The sequence below is a fragment of the Myotis brandtii genome, unplaced genomic scaffold, assembly GCF_000412655.1.
Source record: "Myotis brandtii unplaced genomic scaffold, ASM41265v1 scaffold482, whole genome shotgun sequence".
Lineage (NCBI taxonomy): Eukaryota > Metazoa > Chordata > Mammalia > Chiroptera > Vespertilionidae > Myotis > Myotis brandtii.
In genome coordinates this window covers 466,755-474,401 of record NW_005368420.1, presented here as the reverse complement: position 1 = coordinate 474,401, position 7,647 = coordinate 466,755, and positions in this window count along the sequence as shown.

The window sequence follows — 7,647 nt, the reverse complement described above, 5'->3', positions numbered from 1 at the left end:
TGATAAATGATCCCAGTCCACTAAAGAATAATTTGACTTATTTAAATAGCATGCCACACTTTTTGTCATATGTGCATATACCTATACTATTATTTACTTTCTTTATTTAAATCAACTCATTCGGATAAAATTTAAAAAAACCCACCTTATTGTCATATATAAAAAATAGCATTTAACTGCAATCAATAGAAGGCATTATATAAATGATGAAAGCAAAACCATGTTACTAAATTTAAAATGAGATACAAATAAGCCTTATCATTTAGATTATACATGCATATGCAAATAAATGCAATTATTCTACAACTATTCATACCTGAAATAAGTGTGTTTCAGGGAGGAAATCAGGATTTTATTGACAACAGCAGGCTAGTTCAGTTCATGTTGCTTCTCAATGAATGGGGTTAAAACCAAACCCATATTCTAGCTCTGATGATGACTAACAACAACGCAGCAAAGGGTAAAACTTTGAACTCCCTGTTCTCTTGTCCTGCTCTGCGGCCTCCTCCCAGGCTTGGGGTGGCGCCTTGTAAGCTGGAGTGTATGGTGGCACCAGGGACAGACTGGTCAGCTGAAATGGCTGTCCCTGCCCTCGTGGCACTTGCAGTCTTTCAGTATATTCTACAGGCTAAAGAAAAGGCCTCTTTACTTGAGAGTTAGGATGATGCCTGCCCCATGACTAACCTTACCACCAAATTAATGCAAAATCTCATGATGTTGGGTGAGATTACTTCTGGGAGGGGTTTTTTTTTTTTTTTTTAAATACAAATAGTGTATCATTTAAGAATATTTTAGTTGTGTTAGAAAACTAAATTTAAACCAGTGTAAAAAGAAAAAAAAAAGATGGCTCCCATATTCCAAAATCCTGGGATCTTGGTTTTGGCCATGGCTTGGTTCAGAGGTTCAACAAGTTTCCATCTGTTGGTTCTACCTCTGTCATGTGGGCTTCATTTTCAGGCCATACCCATCCATTTTGTTTCTGGCGGGTTTAGATCCTTAGAAGAGCCAACTTGCCCTTAAGAGCTCCAGTCTCACACCCTGTCAGGCTCAAGTCCACTGGCTGGAGAAAGCTCCTTTTTGCTGGCTCAGGCAAAGACCTTGAGGTTCATACTGATTGATGTGACATCCCACCTCTAACCCCAACCAATCAGTGGCCAGAGGGATGAGATGTGGTAATTTACTTACATCTGAGTCATGTTCAACCTTGTAGCCAGCCTGGAGAGGCACTCTCTCCACTGAGATAAGAGATGGGCCCCCGACACCCCTCCCCCCACCCCAATTGGGGCTTTTGTCTAAAGGAGGGGGGCATGGGACTGGAGAGTCCCCTACTGACCTTTTGCCAATATTTTAGTACTCCAAATAACATTGCCAAGAACCCTCTTAGGAGTGAATTGGAAACAACAGAAATGCAATGTTTCTCCCCTCACCCCAGCTCTGTGAATCAGACACCCTGTAATTTTAAGAGAATCCACTCCTTAAACTGATGCATATAAAGGAAATGCTAGCTATGAAGAAATGTCTATAATGTTGATTTGACATGCTAGACACTTATTAATCTTGTGTTTTCAGTGACAGGGACCAATCAGAACCTTAAGAAGCTATCTGAAGCAAAAAACAAAGTTCTCAGGTTCTGAACCACCTAATCTCTCTGGGTATTTGGATGTAGGTCAGTCACAGGAGTATTGGGTGTAAAGCTGCTGTTTCTCCCGTTAGCCCTGCGGAGTGCCCAAGAGAAAATGCTCCCACTTCTGGCTGAATACACAAGGAACTTCTCCTGCAGCCTGGAGGACCTGACTAATGAGGCCTATTGCTAAGTGTAGGCGCCACCTGGTGGTCAATAAGCGCAACTACAGCGCTATCCTCTTCAAGAGCCGATGGACCTACTTGCTGGTGTTTTTCAAAGACAGTGTTACATACAACACAGTCAACATTCGGCAGGAAATACAAAAAGGGAATAAAGAGGCCATCGTGACATACCCCAAATAATTTTAAACCGGGACTCCAACAAAAACCTGTGCACAAATGTTCACATCAGTACTATTTATAATAGCCAAAAGGTCAAAACATCCCAAATGTCCCCCAACAGGTGAATGGATAAATAAAATGTGATCTTTCCACATAATGTAATATTACTCAAGCAAAAAAAGCATGAAGCACTGACACATGCTACAGCATAGATGAACCTCAAGAAACATGCTAAGTGAAAGAAGCCAGACACAAAAGGCCACATGTACGAGTCTATGTATATATGACACGTCCAAAATGGGGTAAACCCAAAGACACAGAGTAGATTGGTGGTTGCCAGGGACTGGAAAAGTTACTGCTTAATGGACACAGGCTTTCCTTTTGGAACTAGACAGAGGTGATGGTTGCAAAACATTGTTAGTGTACTAAGTGCCACTTGAATTGTCCACTTTAAAATGATCAATTTTGCCCTAGTTGGTTTGGTTCGGTGGAGAGAGCATTAGCCTGCGGACTGAAGGGTCCCTCATACCCTGGCTCTGAACCAGAAAAAGGTCCCTCACTCAACCAGGCTGGCGCTCTGATTTCAGATTTCTAGCCTCCAGAACTGTGAGAAATTTCTGTCGTTTATAAGCCACCCAATCTGTGGCATTTTTTTCATAGCAGCCTCAACAGACTAAGACAGCACCTGACCTTCGCTCATTTCTAACTCCTAACTGCCTCCTCTCTTCAATCCCATTGCCAGGGATGGGGTTAAGAATATCAGTGCTGTATATTACCTGGTATTAGTAGCAGTAGTAATAATAATAAATAATAATGATCAGCTGAGTGTTCAATGGTATATTATAAAAGCTACATCAAAATGCTATATACCTGCACATTTGCAATAATCCATTTCTCAGCTGGAAAGTGTGAATCAGTTGTCAAATGAGATAGTATAACTCCTTGGGAATTTTGCCTTTTCAGAATCCCACTTTCCACTTGAGCTTCAAAAGGCTACCAAGTGAAGTTCATTAATGGGTATAGAGTTTCAGTTTTGCAAGATTAAAAAGTTCTGGAGATTGGTTGTACAATGCGAATGTATTTAACATTACTGAGTAATATATACATCTTAGAAATGGTTAAAATGGTTATACATGTTTTGCCACAATAAGATAGTAATTTTTCAAAAAGGCCACCAAGTAAGGCATCTGAGAAGCTATCCCAGGAGACAGATAACATTTCTGTTGCTCCCAAAGGAGAGACCCAAGCCAGTCAGCGAACGGTGAGGGGGCAAGCAGGAGTCCTCCCGCAATGGGCAGAGAAGGCTGCGTGTGGGACAGCTTAGGCCAGGCCACGGGAGGTGTTCCAGGAAGCCTGGGCAGCCCAGCAGGGGCGCTGTAGAAAGGCAGAGCTGCACTGTGGGCCTGGGGTTGGCCTTGATGATTGCAAGGGTTCCTTCCAACTCTGAGAGGCTAAGTTCAGCAAATGCTAGAACTTTCTATTCAGGGACTGCCAATTTTACTATGATATATTCTGAGGAGCAGATTTAGGTAAAAACCAACCAACCAGTGCATGCTTTCACACTATAGGAGAATGTAACTTCATATATTCTTGGTACCTTCCCAGTAGGAATCCGCTGCTAAAGATTTATCCAAGAGAACAACTGGACAAGTGTGCAAAACATGTTAGGAAAGAGCACTATTTATTTATTTATTAATATATTTTATTGATTTTTTACAGAGAGGAAGGGAGAGGAATAGAGAGTTAGAAACATCGATGAGAGAGAAACATCGATCAGCTACTGGGGATGTGCCCGCAACCAAGGTACATGCCCTTGACCGGAATCGAACCTGGGACCTTTCAGTCCACAGGCCAACGCTCTATCCACTGAGCCAAACCGGTTACGGCAAGAGCACTATTTTTAATAGCAGAAAACTTCAAACAACTTACATGTTCATTAAAAAAAACCAGTGACCACTCGGCGGCATGCAGACGTCACTCTTAATTGTCAAGTGAAAGGAAGATGTTTGGAGGGTGGGGGATGTGGGACAGGAAGTGCAGAGAGAGACAGGAACACTGCTCCTTTTTCCTCTCCTCCCTCTGAAGACTGACTCTCCCCACTTTAATATTCATGAGGCCCACAGTGACTGCCTCCGCCTGGACAACACGATCCACGACTGGTTTAATGTTCCAGTCTCAATTCGCAGGAGACTCTTATGGACCAGCTTGGGTCTGATGTCCATTCCCAAGTCAGTCATCTGTGGCTGGAAGATGGAGGTCACATGACACTCACTTGTAGCTATACCCATTCCCTAAGCAGCAGCCGCTGGTGATGGGCACCCTGGAGATGTCTACACTCGTTCATCAGAGTCGTCCAGAATCAACGGGCATCATCTGCATCACCAGGCAGCTGCTGCTGCTTTTTAAAGATTATCTTTTTAAAAATAATTTTATTTGAGAGAGAGAGAGAGAGAAGAGACATTGATTTATTGTTCCACTTATGTATGCATTCATTGGTTGATTATTGTATGTGCCCTGACGAGGGATTGAACCCACAATCTCGGTGTATTGGGGATGATGCTGAGCTACCCGGCCAGGGCCCAGGGGCTTATTCTTGGGCCTTCAGATCTAATGGTAATCACCTTGCTGGGTTTGGGACTCGCTTAGGACCCACAACCCGTGCCTTCCTTCTAATTTCTCCCTTTTAGACTGAAAATGTCTATCCTATGCCTGTCCCATAATTGCATTTTGGAAGCACATAGCTAATCTGTTTCACAGGTTCACAGCTAGAGAGGAATTTTGCTTTAAGATGACTCATACGTAGAGTTTCACATACATTTGACTTAGATGATATGTAGATACTCTGGACTTAAGAGTTGATGCTGGAGAGTTAAGACTTTTGGAGTGTTGGGAATGTGTTTTGCATGTAAGAAGGACATGGTTTTTTGGGGGCTATTCTGTTACAGCAGCCTGAGCAGACTAAGACAGACCACATTTTCCTTGTGGTGTCCTGGGTTTGACTTTGCTTGAAAGCCACTGCTTAATTTCAGTACTGGTTGCCACCTAGAGACTTAAAAATTTCAAAACTACCAAGTTCTGGCTCCTTATTGTTTAAAAAGTCATTTCTCTCCTCACATTTTACTATAAGCAGCAAGAATAAAACAGGCAGCACCTTCAGCTTAGAAATTGCCTTAGTTAGATTACTCAGTTCATTAGAAACACTTTCTCTTTCCACATACAGATGACAGTGTTGCTAAATCTTTTGCCACTATGCAATAAGGGTCCTTTTCCCTCCAGTTCCAATAATGTGTCCCTCACTTCCTTTTGAGCCCTCACTGGCAGCATCCTCAAAGTCCAGATTTCTAAGTTTCTTCAAGATAATTTAGGCTTTTCTAACATACTCCTCAAGATCTTTCCAGTCTCTGTCCATAGCCTGGTTCCAAACCACTCTCACATTTTAGGTAGTTATGACAGCACCCACCTCCAGGAACCAAAAATCTACATTATGTTACCTATGTTATATGACAAATTACCCCAAAACTTCGTGCCTTAAAAGACTTATTTATTCTCTTTGTTGTTGTTGACACTATTACAGATGTCCCCATCCCTCCCTTTGCCCCTCTCCACCCAGCCCTTGGCCCCCTTCCAAACCGTTGTCTGTGTCCTTGGGTTATGCATATATATCCTTTGGCTAATCCCTTCACCTTCTTTCATCCAAGAAGAAAGAGAGAGAGACACATCTATCTCTATATATAAAAGGCTAATATGCAAAGTGTCCCCTTGGGAGTTCAACTGCTCGCTATGAAATGTGCTGACCACCAGGGGTGGCGTGGAATGAAGGAAGGCTCCAGTCGGAAGGCCCCAGGCCTAGGGAGCCTACCCATGCACAAATCATCGACCGATGCCTCCTGCATGCCCCCTACTGGGGATGGAGCTTGCAACCTGGGCATATGCCTTGAGTGGGAATCTAACCAGTGACCTCTTTTCCTGGGTTGACACACAACCACTGAGCCACACCCACCTGGGCTCCAATAGTCTCTCTCTCTTTTTTTTTTTTTTACATAACATTGGAACTTTTTATTCTCTAATTAAAATTCAAGTTGCTAAAAGTGGATACAGTAGACAGTTGGACAGCCAATTTGGCAGAAGCTTCATTTGAAAAAAAAAAACACAATTTCTTTACATGACTGCTTTGGATCTCTTCTCTCAGCCTTTCTCAGTGCATAAAGTGAAACTTTACCTCATCCAATAGCCTCTTTTTAAAAAAATATATTTTATTGATTTTTTACAGAGAGGAAGGGAGAGGGATAGAGAGCCAGAAACATCGATGAGAGAGAAACATCGATGAGAGAGAAACATCGATCAGCTGCCTCCTGCACGCCCCCCACTGGGGATGTGCCAGCAACTAAGGTACATGCCCTTGACCGGAATCGAACCTGGGACCCTTTAGTTCGCAGGCCGACACTCTATCCACTGAGCCAAACCGGTTCTGGCCAATAGCCTCTTTTTTAAAAAAATATATTTTTATTGATTTCAGAGAGGAAAGGAGAGGGGGGAGAGAGAGAGAGAGAGAGAGAGAGAGAGAGAGAAACATCAATGATGAGAGAATCATTGATCGGCTGCCTCCTGCATGCTGCCCCCTGGGGATTAAACCTGCAACCTGGGCATGTGCCCCTGACCAGAATCAAACCCGGGACCTTTCAGTCTGCAGGCAGACACTCTATCCACTGAGCCAAACCAGCCAGGGCTCCAATAGCCTCTTAATAGCTCTCCTTGTCTTCATTCCTGCTTGCCAATATTTCATTCTGCATACAGCAGAGTGATCTTTTAAAACATAAACATGAACACATCACTCTTTACTTTAAACTCTTCCAATGGCTTAGAATAAAATCCAAAATCCTTACCATGACTCCTAAGGATACATATGATACAGCCCATCCACCTCTCCAATCTCATCTTTTATCACTCTCTCCTTCTGTTCTGTCTCCAGCTACACTGACCTTCTTGCTGCGCCTTGAACACATTTAGCTGACTTCCACCTTAAGACTTTTGCACTTGCTGTTCCACGTGCCCAGAAATCTCCTTGTAGCTCCAATAGACAGCGCCTTCCAGTTCTTCAGAGCTCTCAGCTTCACTGTTACCTCCGGAGAGACCTTCCCTGATCATCTAAGAGGAAAGAGTCCCCACATCCAGCTATTATCTAACCTCAGTATCCTGTTCACTTTCTTCTTAGCGCCTCAAACTCTGTGTTTTTCCCTGTTTATTTTCCGCTTTCTTTCCCTAGTGTTTCCCCAGTGTCCTTAGGCCTGGCACAGCGTGGTGTTCAGGAAATCAGTGAGTGAATGAAGAACCACCAAGAGGAAAAGCTCCTGCAAAGCCCTTTGATAGGTGGCGGGCATAAGGGAAGGAGCACAGCCTGGAGCACGTCTCAGCCGTGCGCCAGCCCGGCTCTGAGCTGTTACCTAAGCTGCAAACGGGGTTAAGAACCTACCCGGTTTGGTCCCAGCGGCGAATGCCCACTCGGTAAAGTAAAAGGAGCTTCCCGACAAGTAACGCTCCGTAGGCACAACTATGGCAGCGATTACTCTGCACATCCTGTTCTCTTACCGCGGGGCCCTTTCGGGGCTTCAGTGTCCTCTTCTCCACCGCGAGGCGACATCCCCGAGTCCTTCCCGCACGAGGTTTCCAGCGACTTCAATCTCC